Genomic DNA, 21,455 nt, shown 5'->3' on the forward strand with positions numbered 1-21,455 from the left:
TCTTTATTGTAGGATGCACCTGTAACAACCTCTTTGAAAAAATTCCTCATGTCTAATATGTTTGCTTTTCTAATGTTAATTATAATCTCTTGAGCCTGTGAGGGAGTATCTCATAATAACAAAGAAGAGTATTTTGTACATCCAGTCCCAAAATCTAGCGTATTGCACAAATTTTGAGTCAAGAAAACGTTTCCCTTTCTCGAAGTGAATGCTTTTTGAAAACGTGGTTCTAGAACTGTAGAGTCATTTTTACATTAAGGTTTTTCCAGGTGGCTGAGGGTGGAAGACAGGATTGCTTCAGGTAAATAGTAGCAATGAATATTTTTCCCACAAGGAGAAGGGAGGCTTTAATTAAGGAAAACTGTGACTAAATAGCAATTACAGATGATGTTCTTTTTCCATGGATCAAGAAAGGTGGAAAAAAAGGTGCTGATCATCACGTGTTTCATAGGAACAATCCATTGAATCAGCACGTGTTGCCACCTCCTGAATCCATGGCCATCCTTTAGGTTAAAGTGCTTGCTGGACAGTGGGGAAATGGAAATGCTGAGCAGCTTTCTTTCTTTCTTTCTTTCTAGCTTCTTTTTCAGAAGCAGCATTCCAGAACCATGTTTAGAATATTTAATCCATGTATAGTGGATGGGAAGGGAGACACGCAGAGCTCTAGATCTTCCCTTCTCTTATATCAGCCCTGCATATTCACCCCTTGCCTAATTCTTCAGACTTGTAGTTGTGTGATACAAGTGCTTCCAAATAAGAGGTGTCTCCTGGAGCCTCTTCATGGCTCTAAATTTGAATAGTCAGTGATTTAAAAACTGTTTCATCCACAAGTTAGTTTGATTTTTATGCTTTTACATATACATATATATAACAAAAGTGCTAATAGTATCTATATTTTAACATGAGGTTTCTGCCATACTTGTAACAATAGTCAGTCACTGTGTAACTGTTAATACACTTGTGTATAATTAATTTTTTCCATACTGAGAAACTGGGGCATGGAGGTGATAGCGGCTTTTCCTTGGCCACAAAAAGTGTTTACACAGTTTGCTGAAATAGAGATCAGGTGTCTGTGGCTTATGCTTTAAGATCATTCTTGGGGGCTGAGGAAGTCACCAATTTCCCTTCTCTGACTCCAGGTGTTTAAAGGGTTGAAATAACAACATTGACTGTATTGTGGGGGGTTTAATTGTGCACTTCAATAACAATTTAAGTGAAGAAGAATTGTGATAAAGAACAATTCCATTTTAAAAACTTTGCTCTTCCTTTCTCCAATTTTGGAGACAAAAGCACTTTATCACTGGTGGGATAGGAGCTATAAAAGATGACATTCTTGCCATTATGAAGAAAATATTTCCTGTTAGACAGCGTATTGCTAAAATGCAGCTCTAACTCTGTAATAATTGATTATGAATGTTCCTTTTATGAGCTGTTAGAATTGGTAATGCAGACAGCATGTCTGGAATGAAAATATTTTAGCATTTCTAAATACAAATCTGGATCTAGATCAGGACTGGAATAAAGATTTCACTATTCTTCCTTGTCACCTCTTACCCTTGCTGAAATTTGTAAAAACTGCTCAGGAATCGTTGGGCACAATATCCAGCTATTACATCCAGTGCTTCCAATATTTTATCAGGTGTAACCATGGTTCCTGAGGTGTGTCCCAGTAATAAGAGGTGTTAATTCTGAAGTCTTATTTGATACAATGACTTGGCACTTCTGGTGTTAATTTTTCCTGTTGGTACCTATGGTTGCTGCATGGAGTACACAAATATATTGGGGAGTTCTATGGCTATAGTTGTATTTAATTTTTGTAAAAAGTGTATGACCAAGAGCTGATATTACTGTATACTTCTAGAAGCAATGAGTTTTGTTTTGATCTTTATGGTAGATGTTTGGGTTTTTTTGTATGTAGAGATTGCTTTGAGTCTACTAAGTTACTGAAATAGTTGAAGAACAGAGTTGTAAGATCTGAGCCTCTTCTTTTTTTGCCTGGTAGAGTTATCATGGATGAAAGGTAGTCAAAATACAGTTTATTTCTAACTCAACACAGTCCTTATTGGTTTTTCCTTGCTTCCATTTCCCACAGCAAGAGCCTTTCACTAGTACTCACTTGTTTGTCTTCCTGCAGTGTGTCCCACAACAGCCCTCCAGCTGTTCCATGGGTATGAAAATTTTGGCCAGTATGTTGTCCTGCAGGTTTAAATCCCCAGCAATTCCACATCCAAATCTTAGCTGTGTTCCTGTTGGTTACTCTGGACTCTGTGCAGTTGCAGGACTGTCAAAGATCACCCCCCTTGACAGCAGAAATGATAGAGTTTGCTTAATTAACAAAACACTAACCTTGTGAAAGGTGATAGCTGGAAATGCTGAGCGCTTGTTAGATTGGAAGGAGGAGGTAACTGCTCAAATTAGTTTATGTACAGACCAAAAGCAGGAACTATACATCTCACAGGATTGTTAGAAAACTCATTAGGGTGGACTCGCGTGGGTTGGAAATCTGTCTGTTCAAATTCTGTGTCACTGAAGGGCATTGGGAAGCACAGACTGTACGAGGGAAACTGCAGCTCTCCAGTGTCAGGGGGAATAAATTCTCAGGGTTCAGCTGGCTCACTCCATGCTGCTGCTTTCATTGGCTCCTAGTGATGCTTATTTGATGTAACTCGTTTGGAGCAATTCGTGACCAGGCTGCGAGAAGGGACCATCGAAGGGTGAAGGTGTTGAAGTTCCCTTGTAATATTTTCTGTTTCTGCAGATGAACAAGTCAGTGTGCAGAAGCAGGAGAAAGGAAAGGGTTCTGATCTTATATCTTCTTCAGTTTGCTCAAATTACTTTTGTAGCTGTTCCGAACACTTCACTGTAACACTGAAATTGTTGGAGTCGATGTTACCGTAGTGGCATAAAATTCTGGAATAATTCCTGTTTTTTGAAACAATCCCTACTTAGGCTGTTTATTTTAGCACTAATCTGTCTACTGTTTTACTTATGTACACCAGGTGTCCTGCTCATAGGTGACCAACCCAAGAATTGCAGATAGTCTGTGAAAGGCAATTTTCAGTGTGAGTTTTCTTCACTTTTTTTTTCAACATAGCCTCTACCCCAGACCTTTTGACTCAGTGTAACACTTAATGAATAGAGCAATTATTTCTTTTCACAATGGAGTTCTATTACTAATGCAACCAGTTTGTTTTCCTGACTTTATTACAATAAGAGAAAATAACTTAAATTGCAGAGATGAGCAGTGCCACCTCAGGGACTGGTGTCAGGTGGATTCCTGCAGGGTAGATGACAAGCACATGCCTTGTAGTCATGCCTTGTCTTATTTCCAAGTGAAAGGGTTTGGATGTGCTTAAGAAAATCAAACCTCTGAAGTCTTTATTTTTATTGCTATTATTTATTCTGATCTAGGTAGTCACAGTTTGTCTCTGCAAAATGCAATAGCTATAAAATACTCAATGAAGTATTTGCTTCTTGGCAGGAGACGGCTACAAACATGATGGATTAAGCCCAGTGTAGCTGGCATCCAGAGAAATGCAGGGAACAGCTTCCTAGAATACAAAGGTGTTCTTTAAGAGCTTGAAATCTGCTGCATAATGGATATACCCAAATGCCCAGGACCAAGGCAAGGCTGAGTTATCCATGTGCAGCACATAGACATCCCCTGACTGGGGTAACTTCACTTTTGGTTTTGAACTGTGCCTCACAAACCTCTTTGGAGCTGACGGAGAGCTCTGCATGGCTGTGAATATCTGCTGAACACGGGGCAGCAGCACATGATGTCATGAGTCTGTTAATGTACCAGGACAATCTTTAATTCACCCTGGAATGCAGCAGAACCTTGCTATTTATGTTGGACTAGTGTAGAATTCAAATATGCAGGTCTAGAAGGTTGTGTCTGGAATACAAAATCCTCTTGGAATGCGTCCTGAAGCTTAACTCTCAATTGTGTTGTGGCTGGTGATCGCTCCTAATGATTTTCCTTCCAAACACCTTGTTCACTTTAATCCCTTTATTCCCTACATATCCTTTCATCCCACTTAACTATTTCTCCCTTGTGCTGAGCCCTGTATTCTTGAACACTCTTAAGGCTGGAACTTTGGGTATCTCAAGGTCTATTTAGTCTCTAAAGTGTTGCTAAGGGTGCTTCCCCAGAATTCAAGTCCAGAAAGCAACGATCTTAAGAGTTAAACCCTTTGAGATGCAGATTTACTTTTCCTCTCTGACATACTGGGAAAGTACTGTTCCATCTGTAACACACTGTGCAAGAAATTATGTTATCACAGAGCAGCTTTACGGGCGAGTAAAAACCCCAAACCCCCTGTATCCCTTAAAAAAATAAACCACAAAGTCTGTCATGTAAAAACTCCGGAGAAAAGGGAAGTGAAATCTCCACGTTGCGAAGAAAACAGTAATAATATGTTCGCAGAACGGTCTCTAAATGGGTTTCTGGTGCAGCGACACGAAGGGAACAGCTCGGGATTTCCCAGCGAGTGTGTCAGATCCGAACTGATGGTCTCATGAAATCGCAGGGTGGCACCGAGGACACGGCCTTGGGGAGGGTGGCAGGAGCAGAGCTGGCGGCAATTGTCACAGTCTTTGCGTTTGTGAGGCCGGGGCGGGGGTGATCCCCGAACCTGCCCCGATTCCCGAAATTCCGGCCGCGATTCCCGGCGGGAGCGGGGCCGTTCCCGAGGCAAAGGCGCCCCCTGCGGGGCTCGGGGGGCGCTGCGGCGGGAGCGGCACCGGGAATGATCCCGGGGGGCGGCACCGGGAATGATCCCCGGGGGCACGAGGGGCAGGAACAGCACCATTCATCCATCCCCCCGACCGGCTGCTGCACCCCTCCTGCTTCCTGCCCGGTTTTTCGGGTGCTGCAGCGCTCCGCGGGAAGATTTTCCTTAGCTGGTCCACGGAACGTGGAATACAAAGGAAAACAGTGGAATAGGAGAGAAGAGAAACGCAAAAAAAAAAAAAAAAGGGCAACTGAGAGTTCAGATAAGAATTATAAACAAAGGGAATAATAGAAACAAAGTATGGAGAGGAAAGAACAGAGGGACTGGTAGTTCAGTTCTTTAAGTTGATTACGAACACAATATCTCAAAAGTACTGCTGGAACTGAAGGAAACAGCATCTCTTTATGTAAGAAATAACACAGACCAATTAGTAGTACTTTTGTTGTATTTATTACCAATAAATTTTACAGTATTTTCACCTTTGATTAGAGTATTTTCCTGATAGTATTCATGTAATATACTGCCATCAAACTATCAAAAATGACTAAAACTCAGTTCAACGAGACTTTGTTCTCCAGGGGTGCCCATAAAACTAGAAGCTGAAAAGCATTTCAGTCTTCTGAATTAAATCACTATTGAGAGAAGGTCCCAAAGCTTCTTGAGTGACTTTTGATTTGGGAGTGTCAGATTAGGGGAAAGGCACAGGTAGGCATGATTAGGAAGTTTAAAACAACGCTCTTGGGGGAAAAAAAAGTAGATCCAAATATATCAGTTAAATCATGGTATTGCATGTTATATCCTCATATTTGCACAGGTCAGATGTGTGGTGGAATTTGTGGATAAATCTCTGGATAAATACCTTTGTGCCACTGCTCTGACTATTCAGTTGAGTGTTATCCCACCTATCTAGAATATATTGCTGTTTCTCCTCAGGCTTCAGGGTATTAACTTCACTATTTGCTCTCTGTGGTTGTTCCCCTGTAAGTAAAATTTGTTTCCTAAAATGTTCACAAAAAAAGGGATGAAGGACGACTGCTGGTACAGACAAAGTAAATGGATTTTCTAAATGGCATTGCTTACTCATGCTGAAAGCTTTTGTGGCATTTAAGTGCTAACAACTGATGTAAAAAATGGCCCATAGAAACCAATTTTGAGTGTTCAAAAAGTAAGTTTTCTGAGTGCTAAAACCTTAGAATTGAATAATCTTGATCACCATGTTTTAGCACAGTTATTAACCAGTTCCTTACATGTACACAGCAAGGTGCTCTCCTACTAATGCTTTTACCCAAGAGCTGTGCCACTGCAAATAATTAAAGCCAGGGCAGAAATACTTTGTGTGTCCTGCTGGGCTCTTTCCTGGCTCCTGCTTCCAGTTCAAGTGATGGGATTCACCAGTGATCCAGTTTGAAACTGCAGAGTGACATTGCCAAACCTCTCCCTCGCCTCTGCGTTTGTGTCACACTCACGAAGGGTTGCTTGGTATGGCCAGAAACAGCGTGAAAGTTTAGGGATGTTTGTGTGGAACAGAAATTGCAGAGGGGGAAATGGGGGCAAAGAAACAAGAGAAAGGGAGTATTTGCAGATAAACAGCATTAAATGGATGCAGGTTCCACAGTGACAGCAGAGCTGAGCTCCATGGCATGGCCAAGGTTCCACTTTGGGGCATTTGTTGTTCCTCTCCTGGCTGTCAGTGCCATGACATAATTTTGGGACTATTCTTTTATATAAAAATCCATTCTGCAGTCTTTTGTACGGTTTTCAGTGAATTACTGTGAGAGTTTTACAGAGTCAGGGCTACAGAGCCAGGCTCCAAGTTATTAGTGGACCTTTTCTTTGTAGTACAATTTTCAGAAGATCCAAATGCACTCAGGAGCCTGGGTATCACTGACTTTCAGTAGGTTCAAAAGGGCACTTGGCTATTTTAGACAATCCTACTCTTGTCCACCATTAGAACTGGAGGGCAGACCCCCTCATGCCTGAGAAATTAAAAGTTTGACCCAAGTAATTAGTGATATAATATGGGAGCATAAATTAAGTGTCGAGTTAGTAATTCTAGAGCTGCTCAGATCCTTCTGGAGATCTGAACTTTGAAGATTAAATCCTAAAGGGTTCAGAAGGCAGATTTCAGTGATCAAACCTATGTACTCTGCATAAACAGAAATATTTACTTCCAGGCTCCCAAAAGACCAAATATACACAGAACTCTAACCAAGGGGGATCTTGGTGATTCCCAGTGTGCCGTTTGTGATAATGAAATATATGTTCCAAAGCCATTTTACCAGCAGACTTGTTTTGAACAGCAAGTTGCAGATTTGATTCTCCAAAGAGGGGTAGTCAGTGTTAGTTTACTGTTTGATCCATGACTGCAATAGCAAGGCATGAGGGGGTTTTTATTAATTCTCACTAATTGTCCTCCAGTTCTGGGAGCTATAGATTTCCATCCACGAAGATAATTGCCTCTGTCACAATGAAATATCACTGCAAAAGAAACATTTCTTTGCTTAAATAGTCAATTAATATGTGATTTAAAATACCACCGTTTGTACGTGGTAGTGGTACTCCAGGAAAGAATAGTTTAGTTACAATAGGAAAATGGTTAGAATATCCTTTAACAGAGTAAGAGCTTGATAAACAGCTCTGCAGCTTGGTTTCCCTTCTAAATAAAGTGGTGTTTGCTCAGAGGCAGTGTTTACCCAGCTGGGTTGTGGGACTGATCCTAATGTGGGCATTGCTGGCATCTTCCAGTTGGCTTCACCCAACAGTTGGAATCCCAGGTGGAATCACCCAACTGTGAGGACCCTGCCTGTGTGCTGGAACCCCAAGGTGTGGAGCAGGCACTTTGTCCCTGGGAGGGCTGGATGGGACTGGAGACTGGAGAGTAAGATTTGGCAGCCAGGCACAGTATTAGCACAATTCCTCATTAGTTCAGGGTTTATCAAAAAGGCACTGCTTAAATCACACAGAATCAACCAGGTTGGAAAAGACCTCTGAGATCAAGTCCAACCTTTGAGTCAACAACACCTTTGTCACCCAGAGCATGGCACTGATGCCACATCCAGTCTCTTCCTAAATACCTCCAGGGACAGTGACTCCACCCCCTCCCTGGGCAGCCCCTTCCAATGTCTGATCACTCTCTCTGGAAAGAATTTCTTCCTAGAAAGGTCCTTTCACCTCTGACTTGTGGCTCAGACTGAGACATTAAGTAAACACTTCTCTTCTTCCAAAAATGAAAAAAGCTGTTTCAGTCCTTTACACCTCCCACTCTTCCCCTGCACCCTTGGGAGCAGCTGTAAGGTGGGATGTGACTGGTTGCTGATGTCAGGCTTGGTTCCCAATCCCGTTGGCACAGTCATGCTGGTCTGAAGGGAAGTTGCTATTCTAGTTGTGACATCTGAAGGATTCAAAGGCTGCAAACATCAGAGTCTCCTGGCAAGCAATAATTTTGGACACTTGGCCATCAGATTGTCCCAGGAAACACATGCATTGCAAAGGCTGTGAACTCTACAGGGGTGTGGGGGGGTGTGTCTGTCTGTCTGTCTCTGTTATGTCCTTGCTAATTTAATTTGACTTTTCCAAAGCCTTTCAGGTAAGGCCAAATTCACACAACATATAAATGATATGTTTGCTCTCTGGTGTAACAGTTACTCTTTCCAGTGTCATGTTTTCTATAACACCAAGCTGAGTTTATTCTAAATTTGAAGCAAGAGTGATTGATGCATTTTCCTTATGTGATAATCAATTACAGAAACAAAACCAATTTTAACAGCACTAAAATAACTTGTCCTGGACTGCCTGTGTGTCTGGCCACCCTTCTGGGTGGTGCTGCTTTATGTGGTGCTGTGGATAGTGAGGAAAGGATGGCAGAGAGCAGCAGATGAGTTTTATGGTAGTTTTTGTGCTCAGTGGTGTATCTTGTTGACCTCTTAGAGCATTATAGATTAAACAGAAGTTTCCACCTGCAGCACTGACCAGGTGAGTTGTGTCCTGTCCTTACTCCAGAACTACTGGCTCTCTGCATCTGCAGTCTCAGGCAGGAAGGGAGCAGAGTCCATAAACACATATTGTGAAATGCAGTTTCTCTCAGGTGAAAGAAACATTGGAAGATTTTAATCTGTTTTTTTCTTGGCATTGATTGATGTTACTGGGTTATTTTTTGTGTACACACACGACAGGTAAATGTAATAAGTGCAGAATGTGAATGACAATATCTGTTTGGGGAGATTAATGGGACAACTTGCCTTTCTCTCTTAGGAGGCTTAGCAATGTCTGAGCCAGTCATAAAAATTTAATGATTCAAAACTTTTTTCTCTCCATCTGAGATCCCATCTGATGGAAGGTGTAACACTATTGGAGATCATAATTACAATATCTTTGCTATTTTTCCCACTGTTTGTCCCCTATTTACCCCTCCATCTACTTGTGTTGAACTCAGATTTTTGTTACTGGTACAAAAATAAAATTAATCTCCAATCTCATTTGTAGCTGCAGGGAGTAAAGAGTACATGGAAAAGCAGGTTGTGAAGTGGACTTGGACTAGTGTGATAAGGAAGCTATAGCTATAAAATTACTTCTCTTTTCTGTAGAATGTCCTTGTAGCTGTTTCTAATATTTTATTAACTGGTTTGGCTTTTCCTTGTAATGAACCTTGGTGTAAAGAATTGTCAGAGTAGCTTCCCCAAGTCCTCACACTGCAGCTGGACATGAACAAGGCATTTCCTACTGGTGTTGTGCTTTGTAGCAAAACAGACCTAAAACACGTACTGTCAATATGATTATTTAATGCTCTGCAACTCCCAGTGTATGGCCTTAACCTTCCCTCAAATGAACACATTTGTAATTATAAAGGGAGTAATAATTTTCCTGGTTTTTCAATGGAGTGCAAAAGATGAGCACATTTCAGCTCGGAAAGTACATTTAAATCCCTGCTATCTGGAAACCTTTCAAATTGCTCAGTACTTTTAAAATAGTGTCATCTTGCTGTCAGGGCATGATACAGAATGGGAAATTGCTGTCTCCCTGCTCTCAGAGGCATCAGGGAAGCTTTCTGATCGGAGATGTTACATCTAAAATGGAAAAATTAATCATGGGCTTGTTCTGGATCTTCTTTTCCAAACCAAGTTAAAAGCAGGATTTTTATATGTTACATTACAGCTAATTTAATTGTTTGTAGTGGAAAAGTACAGCACCCATCAGCAGCTTCTTTTTTGGGCCTAACTCAGATCCTTGGTGGTCATGTTGTAATAAAAGCTACGGAGCAATTACTGCTCCAGGACATCCTTTTACATTTGTTAGCTTTGATGGGCTGTGCTCTGTTCAGGGACAGCCCCAACTCACGATGCCCCTGGGTAACAAATCACTCCAATTGTGGCCCTTTCCCAATGTGCTCCCCTGGGGAAGTTGGGCTTGGCCTTTGACTCATCCTTTGGTGTTTTCCCGTGACTGACAAATGTTTGTGGAGTTTTACCCTCCCACGATTTATTTTTAATCTTTAATTTGAGTCAGAAAAAAAGAGTCCCTGATTTGCCTGTGGTTTAAGAAATGCCTGTCATGTTTGTTGCTGTGGAATGCCATGGGGATGGCATTTGTCACAGAGCAGCACCAGGATGGCATTTGTCACAAAGCAAAGACAAGGAGGCAGGTTGCAGATATATGAATACAAGGGAAGTACCCAAAGTAGTCTGCAGGCTATTACAAAAGAATTTGATAGAAATTGTTGGCTGTTTGTGGAAACAGAGATGCCTCTGTAGCCTTTTCTGCTCATTTTAGTCTTGCCTGTGCTCGCTTGGAGGCTCCTTGTGAGTCCAGTCCTGTGGCCACTGGAGTAATTGAAAAATCACCCCCTGGACTGGAAAGGTCTTTGGTCACCTCTCACTGTCTTGCTTGTCAGGAATAATTTTCTTTCTCTCAACCATCAGGTGTTCTCACCTCTTTACCTCCATGAGGTACATCAATTATTTACCTAATTTTGTGATCCATAAGTCATTCTTCCCAAAAGCTTTTCTGTGCTGACTCCAGCTGTGCTGCTTCAGGCCATTCTGAAGGCTGGGATAATACCTTTAGGGTTGGTTGATTTTCCTTTAAGGCTGGAGCTGGGAACCCCTAAGCATTGATCAGTTCTTAGGGAATGCTACTTTGGTCACCAAATTGGCCTCAGCCCCAGCTAAAGCCCATGGAAGGTTTGATAACCCTGCTCCTTAACTTGAACACCCACTGGAGAAGGGGGTGATATTTGAACACCATGACATGAGGGAAAGCCCATTATGGGTATAACTGCAGTATTTTTTGTATCCTCTGTTTAATCACAAACATTAAATTTTGAAATTTGTAATCATGACTTTGGGCATGCTGTATAGATAATTCACTGTGCTTTGTCTGAAATACACACTTTTCCCAAAGTGTACAAATCTGGTACAGCTACCTGCTGTTTATCTGTGTTTGAGTTTTAATGATGCTGTTGATGGGTTAAAATTCCCCAAACCATATACACTGCTGTCTCTGTGGAAACGGGCACTGATATATGTCATGCCTACAGTAATTTCCTGGGGAATACTTGGAATACAGGCAACTTGCTGAAGAATTTTCTGTATTCTACTACTTTTCCCCAAGTAATGAGCTGCACTTAGCACAGAGCTGCAGCTGTTTGAGAATATTTGTCAACCAAGATAAAATGTGCCACTCTTCACTTCCACTTCCACCCACAGGTATTTCAGGATCAAGCCTTGTCTGCTGAGGGATGTCTGTTATTCTCATATTATTTTAAATCTAAAACATTCAGCACATTTATTACTGGAGGTTGCAACTGAAGAAGAGTGTGTAGAGAATACAAATTCTTCTGATATTTGGTTTCAGCACGAATTGCTACTTTATCAAAAAACCAAAGGGAATAAAGAAAAGGTTTGAAAGTTTCTGAGCAATCAATATTATTTTGCTATCAACAGTTATTCTTGCTCCAATTAATGGTGTTAATCATAACCATGACAAGCTACAGAGAACACTTCTGCACCAAAAATCCTGTCCCCCACCTCACCTTCCTCAACCTCCAAATCCTGCTAAGAAGCTCTCCTGGTGTGGTTTTGCCAGTGTTTATTTTGCCTCTGATCAGAGGCACTTATTGGAGCTGTTTAGGCTTCTGATGATTTTTGGATGCCCTGGGGTTTTTATTTGGATTGCTTTAATTCATCTTAGTTCTTATAAAAAAAAAGCCATTTGATTCTGATAATAGGATACCTTGAAAGCAGCTCAAGTAGCCAAAATATCTCTCTGCAGGTGTTGTCCTATTCTGTATAGGCAGAGGAGTAGAATGCACCCTTCTAACTCTTGGGGGTAAACACCTTAAATAAAAGAACTCTTGAGATCCCTCAGTGAAATCCATAAAGCAGGTGGAGTCTCCTGTACACTAAAGCTCAGCTGTCCTCAGTTGATCCAGATCAGTGGTAAGTTGAAAAGTTTATTTTTAAAACACTTGGCAGTCAGGCTTAGCCAGTCAAATTATCACAGAACTGCTTTCTTTCATTTTTGATGCTTTCTCATGAGTGACAGGCTGCAGCAACACTGATTAGATAAGTCCTGATAAAACTGTCAGCGTGGCAAAATCATTTGCATCAAACCTGTTGCGCTTCGGCAACCCTGCACGTGGAGCTCCAATATTTAGGCAGTATTGAATGTGAGGAGCTGCAGAGGGGGTGTGGGGTGGGCAGGCTGCCTGTCCCTGCTGCTCACCCTGCCTGGGGCACCTGGAATTAGCTGGCAGCACTCTGGGCACAGCCTGCAGGGCAGAGGTGCAGCTCTGGCCACGTCCCTGTGCCAGCCCCGTTCTCTGCCTTCCCGGTGCTTTCAGGTCACCGGAGGGGCACCAGGTCTGTAGAGCATGGGATGGAGTCCTGGCTTTGGGAATCCCACGGGCACTGCTCAGCAGTGGCTGCTCTGCAGCTGGAATATCACCCACGTGTGCAATGTTCACCCCTCAGAACAACCCCTGGCAGTGGAACACTCTCTGGGAGCTTCTGTGCACCCTTTGATTTAATAAGGGGATAATTGATTTCCTTCGTATTTCTTTTTGGTTTGTCGGTTTTTAACTCACTCAAAGTTGTTGCAGTGACTTTTTTTTTTTTCTTAGTGCATCTTAAATATATTCCCTGAAAACTTCTGCAGGCCCCTCTGTTCCCTGTACACTCCATGTGTGTGGCTGTGCCTGCCGGGCCCCAAGCACAGAGAGCCTGGCACAGCCACTCCCTTTCCCGAAGCTCAGGGGGCATCTCTGAAATCAGATTCCAACACTTATCAGATGGAGAATGTAACCCATTTCTTGTGACTTAGCACGGTTTTATTTTAACTTGTTTTTAATTTTAATGTGATCTCTAATTTGATCTGGAGTCAGAAAAGATTTGCAAGTAACGTATCCCTTTGAGATGTTTTCTATTATAGTGTCACTGTTCTTCACTGTGTGGCTGCACGAAAATATTCAGCCTGTTAAAATTCTGGTATTTTCAGCACATTGGAGAGTTCTTTGAGATGTCCAACTATGAGGCTTTTTGTCAGCTTCTTATGAAGAAAAGCAGCTTCACGAGCTGCTTCTGAAGCAGAGCAACGTGCAGGAGGCACCCTTGTCGTGGTCTTAATTTGTAAAGGCAGCAAACCTATTGCAGTGGATACTCTATAAAGGCCTAAAAAAAGTTCTTTTTGAGTACATCACAAAGTGGATGCTCGAGGAAAAGTAGGGTAAAATGTTATTCCTGTTCTACAAATGGAAACCAAAATGGGTGGACTGAATTAACTGTGTTGGGAATTGATGACAGAATTAGGAATTTATTAGACTTCCCAACTCCCAGAGTGGCACTTCAACAACAGTCCAACTTCTTTCTCTCCACCTTCTTTATTTGAACATTTTCAGGTATATTTCCAAGAAATAAAAGAGTTTTATTAGTTTCAATAGGAACATCTATTTATGTCATTAATGCTGGGGTTTGGTGTACATGTAAATACATTGGGAGTTTGCAGCTCTTGAGTATATCACAGATTTATAATGATGGTCTTAATTGCAACAATCCAAACTGTAAAAATTTTCTATTACTTATTTGTTCTGCAGTAAAAACACTTCACCCCATAGATTTTATAATTTCCTGTACTTCACTGTCTGTTATGAATTAGTTCTTTGGATATCCATTACTCCCTGAACAAGCAAGTTGTGTCTGCAGTTGTGTAATAAGGAAACATTGAAAAAAATTGTTATTAAGACTTTAAGTAATTGCACTTTTCATTCATGTCTCTTTCTCACTTGATATTTGATAACATTTTTTCATTGGGAAATAGTTCACCATATGGAACGATGAAAGTGTTTAGAAACGTGGTTTGGACAGAAGTTTTTCCTGTCCTTTTGACTGCAGATGTACTCACTGCTGTTCTAAAATGATTCATGTTGGTTTTCAGACCTAATTTGGTGAAGCTTGTTTACCACTGATTTTATAGACTGACCAATAATAGGTGTTGTACAGTGTAAACATTTTTTATTTAGGTCTAAAGCTTTTTTTCCATAGTTCATGTGACATTTTAACGATGTGGCTCTTAAACAGATGAATAAACTGGCCCAAAAATGTGCAAACAGATGAGAATACGATAGTTTTGATAGATTTTTTTGAGCCTGTGGATTTCAGCTCTATTAATAACCCTTCACTGTATTAAAAAAAACCAAAAAACCACCACAACAAGCCCTAACTTGGCTGTAAGAAGCTTATTTCAGGCAAGGTTGTCCTCTGGGTTGCAGGGTTTCATGTCCAAAGGGGTAGCAAGCTGTTTGCAGTGCAGTTCATTGCTTTAAGGGCAGTCTGTATCCTCAGGGATGCTTTCTGCATAGCAAATAGGGAAAAGCACTTCACGATCAGCTCTGAGGTCATTTGGTTTCCAGCAGTTGTGCAAAAATTTAGTCTGTATTTTAAGCAAAGGAGAAGTGTTGGGCATAATCCTAGTCCTGTAGGAATTAATTGTATGGTGTTTTGTGTGGGCAAGACTCACTTTTCTGATCACCAGAAGAGGTGCTTTCTGAGACTGTTATATGTTACTCTCTTCTTAGGTTAGTTTGCTCTTTATTGGCTTTATATATTGGCTTATTTAAGTAGAAGGGAAAACATCACGGAGCTTTTTTAATATTTGTAATCCCTCTTCCTACTGATTGGTTTGTTAACAGGTTGTTGAAGGCAGTTTGGTGATTCCTGGTAGAAGGAAAGGTAAAAATTAAACTCTCTGAAACTGGTCTGCACTGGTGGGAACCCCTCTGATTCCTTGAATTAGCCTTGTGTGCTGGGGAAGTGCTGATCTGGACCAGGAATGGACAGGCCAGAAAGGAATCCAAACATCCCATGTGCTGCAGCAGCACCAGCAGAGGAGACTCTAATGTTGCTGTGGTTTCTGGCAATCAAAAATACACACACACACACAAAAATATACTGCAAAAGCAGCCCAAGTTCCACTTTTGCTCAGTCCCATGTAGTTATTAGTCCCCATGTGTACTAACAGGTAGCTAGAAAAGATGTGTTTGCTTGACATATCAGTATTTGCTGATCTTCAGAAGGTTTTGTTATGGGTTAAATTAGGTTTCCCAGTCCAGCTGATGTGCTGAAATATTTTTCAGTTGATAGTGTTATGGCAAAAGTTAAAATCGACAAAAATTTTAATGCTTTATCCCTCTGACAATGCCTAATTATTAAGTACCTAATGCAGAGTTATGAGAAGTTATGAATAAAAAAAGTTAAGCTGCCTTTTTAAACCCTCAGAAATATTTTCTCTACTTGGACTAGATAATCTTGAATCTTTGTCATAGAGTTGGAAAAGCGAAGGAAATTGGTTTTCCAGTAATTTCTTGCCTTGGGTAACTTCCTTTAAGGTTTGTCTGAGAACAATGGATTACAAAGATACTCTGACAAGGTGATAATCACGCTCTCCACCGCTGTGATAACTCTGAGTTTGAGCCTGGTCTTACTCAGTGGAGTAGGAGTGGTGTAAAGTTGCATTAGAGCCCATCTCTTAATGAACTGTAGAGCTGAAAATGTGGCTATTTCAGTAGGTTACTCCTCAGAGATGCAGGAAAGACTAACAAAAACATAGGGGTCATTATGCAGTCGGCAGCAGGATTCTGCAAACTGTTGGAGGAGCAGAAATTCCCCACAAGAGAATTTACAAACCAGGGGAGAAAACAATGGATTTGCCTCAATATATTTAGAAACTGGAGTTTAGGGTTTATGCTGGTTCAGATGTTGCCATACAGCACTGACAAAGCTGAGCTGAACAGCACTGATGAGACAGAAAGAACTGAAATCAGCTACTGAAAATTAAGGCTGGGGTCTAAGGTGCAATGTCTCCAAATTACTCAGTTGTAAGCCAGTTCTAACATTAAATCAGGCATTGTATTCTTGTTTGGAGTTGAGATTTTTTTATCCTACAAAAAATTCCAGTGTGCCTTGTGCACATTGCTTTGTGCCACAGAGAGGTTTCATTAGATGCACAGGTTTCTGAGGAAATGCAGCATTACTTGGTGTTATCTGGAATGTAAAAAATTCTATTAATTAAGGTAACTAGTGAAAAATATTTTGATTACATGAGGCTCTCTGGGAGCAGATTAACAAATTGATTCCTTATGGTGTCCATATTTTTGTAATGTGGCCGTGTGGAAAAATCAGACACAGAATTGAGCTTGTCAGTGCCTGTGTGATAACCTCAGACAGAGAAATTAAAACTTTGATCAGTCCTTAGCCAGCACCTCTGCCTTGTTGATCTACACAAACTCATGAAGTCTGTGCTACCTGGGTGAGTTAATTCATTTACAGAGCTGATGAATGGCTGTAAATGAATTTTTGGGCCCCAACTGAGTGAGAAAGTTTATCTACAAAAAGGTTTATTAGATCTCCCAGTGACAGTGGAATCCCCTGGTGCCTTTCCAGCCCAGCTTGTTACTGTGCTGAAGGTTTATTTTGCTGCTCCTCGTGCTGTACCTGGTCCTTGTGCAGATTTGTGATGATTACTGTAGATGGCAGCAGAAGCTAAATAAAATACAAAGATTTTAAAAAATAATTAAACCCCTCTCTGCTGGTGTCCTAAGTGTGGGTTTTGTCTTGGTGCTTGCCAGCTGTTTGTGAGGATTGAAACAATTATAGGCAGCAGAAGCCAAATTGAATTATATATTGAATTAAGGTTTCACTCACAGACAGTTGGGGGTTTTTGTGTCTGTGGCTGTGTTGGTTCTTGGTGTGCTCTGTCTCAGATGCTAAAAGCCAATTTTAAAGCTCTCCTGATGATTTCTGAATTCCCCCTTCTTTCTCAGTATGTGTCAGAGAAAGAGCAGCAGCAATTCTGACAAATCATCGTGCCTGTGGGAGGACTTTTGTTTTCCCCCCTGTAATAAGTCTGTTATTTGCTTTCTTTCATTGCAACTAAATTATTTTCCTCTTTTACTGTCCTTCCTTGCTCCCTTGCTGTGTCCTGTCTGTAATCAGTGTCCTTGGATGCCCTGTCCTCTCAGTGCTCAGAACACATAAGGAAAAATGTTTTAATGTGCCATTATGCTAATTAGCTGCTTAATAAAACAGCTGATTTCCTCTTCCCAATACCTTGGTGTGCATGAAAAGCCCAGAACACTCCCAGGACAGGCCTTGACCTGTTGGAAGGAGTTACAGTACTTGGAATAGTGGACTGATCTTTAATGGGAAATGACTCCCAACGTTAAGTTTATTACACAAAGCAATAGATGTCTTGTAAATAATGAAAGCACATAAAACCCAAATGATGGGTGAACTTAAGAGCAGGATTTAGGGGCAAGCAATAAATAATAAATGTACCAAAAGGTTCCATTAGTGATTAGCAAAGCTGCTTGAAAAGAATGAGCTGCGTGAGCTGGGGTCTGCGGTCTTTGTTTTTACTCTGAAAACCATAAAACTCAATTTTCTGCATGGCAGACATTTAAATTTAGGCAAAATGCAGTGCATCAAAATGACTCTGTGCTTTTGAAATACTTGTGAAATCCCTTTGTTATGAAAAAGAAGGACAGGAAAGCATGGAACTGCACTTTGACAATTGTGTTCAATATATGATGAAGGTGGGCACAAAGCTCCAGGTATTAAAGTTTATGAATGTATTAATGCACAGCTTTGGGGGAATTAAACTTTAATATTGATGATAAACCTTCCATAATAAAATGTGTCAAGAGTGAGAGTAAATCTCTCTTGCAAAGTCCCCAAACTATTTAAATAACTGCATGCAAGCTCCAGCATCTCCTGAGATATGTTATAAATGAACTTCTGCATACGAATGTACATTGTGCATAAAGTGGTTTTCCAGCACAGTTGCTTTCTGCCCTGGAAAAGATACTGTCCCAGATGACTGTATTTCTTTTAGGTGATTGATCTCTAGCATTGATCTCACAATATTTCTCTCAAGATACACATCATTCACTACCCAGAGTTCAGACCCCAGGGAGATTTCCCTTTGACTGCTTTGAAATGGTGTGAAAAATTTCTGCAGTGGATTTTTATGCCAGTCCAATGTTGTTATTTTTAGATAACATTGTGGAAGAGAGATTCTGAGGCTTTAACATGTGAAATGCTGAAGAGATACAGGAAACTGTAGGTTACAGTGATCTGGAATGGAGCATCAGATTACTGTTGAGCAAGTATGTCTGGAAAAAAATCACTTACTTGTGCTTCCCACCAAACTGGAGGAGGAAAATGTCATTTCATTGTGAACACTGAAAGTGTTTGGGAAGTTGTCCTTGAGCTGCATGGAGCTGACACTCCAGTCTTTTTAATGCTTGCATACCAGAGTACAGGAATGCAAATGTAGAAGTTTGCCTTCAGAAGAGCTTGTGTGGTAGGAACAGTTACTGACCCAAGCAACTGCAGTGATATGTTGATTTTAGGGTGTTGTTCTGTCAGTTTAGATCTATAGCCTACAAGTAGAAGGGAACTGTTCTCACAGAATTGCAGGTTTCAAAGGGTGTCAGCGAAGCCTCAAGGAAAACAAATCTGCTCTTTCTTCTCTGCTCAGTGTCCAAGGTGTAAAGTTTTAGGGGAGACAGTCCATTGTGCTTCCACCAGAGCTATCCATCAGGGAGAAAATCCATGAAAAAGAAGGGAAGTTAAAGCAGGAGGCAGGTCCAGAAACCAAGCCCAGATACACATCAGACCTGACAAAAGAGCTTTTTGGAGATGGTTACCTGTTGCAGTAACACAACACTGAATTCTTTTGCCTACTGTGGCAGCTTTTATTTCAGAAGTTACATTTGTTTGTGTGGGTTTGTTTACTTTGATATATTGGGTTACTTCCAGCATTTTGTATTTTCAGTTCCTGTCAATCTGGTATCTTCTGGTACCTCTAACAAGTTGAGCTGTGCAGTTGTCAAAGGATCCCCAGTGCTGTGCACATGGAAACTTCTCCCCCTGGTTAACTCACCTTTTTTGGACATGTTGTCCTAATGACCTTCCAAATCAACAAAATGGCCAGTGGAAAATTGCAGCCTTTTCATTCATACTTCTGCAAAGAGAAAGGCATTTCTTAATTGTGATATTGGAAGAAATATTTTTTTTTAATTTCTACTTAACAGGAAATCCTGTGTCTGATCCATTCCAGGCATTTTGAAGTAGTCATTGCTATTACTAAAGTTAATCAAAACTTACTGCTGTGTAAGAAAAATCAATGAAAACCAGATTGAGATCATATAAGTGAGGATAATTCTGCTGCAGGGCCTCTGTAGCTTCACCCATCAATAAGCAGAAGTTTCATGTGTCCTGCTGGTGTCTCTATTAATCAGCTGAGTGCCAAATCCTCCAGTTACCAAACTTCACGTGTCTGTTTTCAGTCACATGGGATTTTTTTTGTGAGAATGATTTTATGAGCACCATTAAATCCGGGTGATTGTGCCACTCAAAGTGTATAAAACTTGCCTACAAGATCTTTCAGCAATTTCCAGGTGTTTTTAATGCAGGTTCAGTGTAGGGAGTCACAACTAGATCTGGTTTGAAAGGGCACTTTCAGCGAGACATTGAGAAATCATTCTGGGCAAAAAGCAAAGGCAAGATATGTTCACATGTTTGTGTTTCATTTGGACAAACCCTGACTTTTTGTTCTTTATTGTATATAATTATATTTTTATGATATAATTATAGTCTTTATTACTATATAAAGAAAATGTAATTATAAAAAAAATTGATTATGTAAACCTCAAATATATACGTATATATCAATAGATTACAAATATAAATTTATATGTTATATATAATATTCTCCACATATACAGTATTTTAAGTATTCAATATTTTTTATGTCTAGTAAGCACCCTTTAAAATAGAGTGGTGGTATTTCAACAGAAGGTCAGACTGCAAAGTGATTTATGATTAATGGCAGAACTAGGGAAAATGTGCATTATTTTGACTTTGTGGCATGTCTGTACAGCAGTTGTCATTGTAGGCAAATAATTGGCAATCCCATCTGTTCCAAACCCGGATTAACCTCTGTGCATTCTGACTTTGGGCACAGTCAGACAGCTTCTGACTTGAGGAAGTGATTGAAAACCGTATTTGCTTCATACACAAATGATTGTCCATTAGTTCATAACTTTTTGGTGTCACTGAACTTTCCCAACACCTCTCCCCAGAGCTGTGTGCACACTGCACTGGAATTCAAACATTTGATGGCAGCCTGGGAATTTCCTAATTAGCTCTCAGTGTCTGTGGCTTCTTCCTGAGGGCTCTTCCCTCCCTTCCCGTGTGTGCACTCACATGGATCACATGCCAGGGAAAACACAGTGGTGCTTTGCCTTTCATTTTTATTTCTCTCTTTTCTTTAGAGTATGTTTTATTCAATCACTTTGGGAATACAGTAAAGCTGTAGTTTGCTTTTAATCTGAGGGAATTTGTCATTTCTTCTGACTTGATTTATTTGTGCTCAGGACAGGCAGCAACTGCTTCTGTCTGGATTGTCCATGTGCTGCCACTGATCAGCTGAACTCAAACTGCCCAAATGCCTGTGAAGACAGACTTGATGTCCTAATTAAGTGTAGGACAGAAGGAATTTTGTGTTCTGTTCATAGGCTATGACAAAGGAAAAGGAATTACAGCTTTTGCCTATTTATGAAAGTACTGCTCATATTTAGCAGAAGATTTTGGGACAGTGGAAACAAGTTTACTTAATATGCCCCTTTAAAATGGTTACTCTTGAACTTACCCTAATTATACAATTTTGATTATTCTAGGAAACACATTAAATGGTCTTTTAACTCTGCAAGCAGACAACATTCAAAATAGGTAAATACACACATATTTGCATGCATTTTACTGTGCATATCAACATGCAGTAAGAGCATATTCAATGGAGTGTAACAGCATCTTTATAGTCATTAGAAACCACTAATGTGTGGTTAAAAAAATAATAATTTTGAAGCCCTATTTACCTGATAGATTTAATGGTCCTGATGGAACTATTAGAAGCTAAATAACCAAGCTTTTAAAATGTCCTAAATGTTGCTAAAAGACCCAATGGTTCCTAAGGAGCTCCATTCACAGTTGGTCTGGCAAGCTGCAGGTGCCATGTAAGAAGCCAACACTCTATAGGAATGAATAATCTATTTATGATGCATTGCATGCATCAGCATGGCATCCTGCAATTGTGCAATTAAAAAAATCAGCTAAAATGAAGCCATTCTTAATTAAAAAAAAAAAAAAGGAAAAAACCAGATATAGC

The 21,455-nt window shown here is 40.5% G+C and overlaps 1 protein-coding gene across 15 annotated transcripts in view; it reads left to right on the forward strand.

Moving 5' to 3' along the window:
• RBFOX1 (RNA binding protein, fox-1 homolog 1) overlaps window positions 1-21,455 on the forward strand; it is a 1,165,955-nt gene that overhangs the window by 95,734 nt on the left and 1,048,766 nt on the right. The window lies entirely within an intron of this gene.

Source organism: Lepidothrix coronata, unplaced genomic scaffold, assembly GCF_001604755.1.
Source record: "Lepidothrix coronata isolate B3197 unplaced genomic scaffold, Lepidothrix_coronata-1.0 Scaffold24, whole genome shotgun sequence".
Classification (NCBI taxonomy): domain Eukaryota; kingdom Metazoa; phylum Chordata; class Aves; order Passeriformes; family Pipridae; genus Lepidothrix; species Lepidothrix coronata.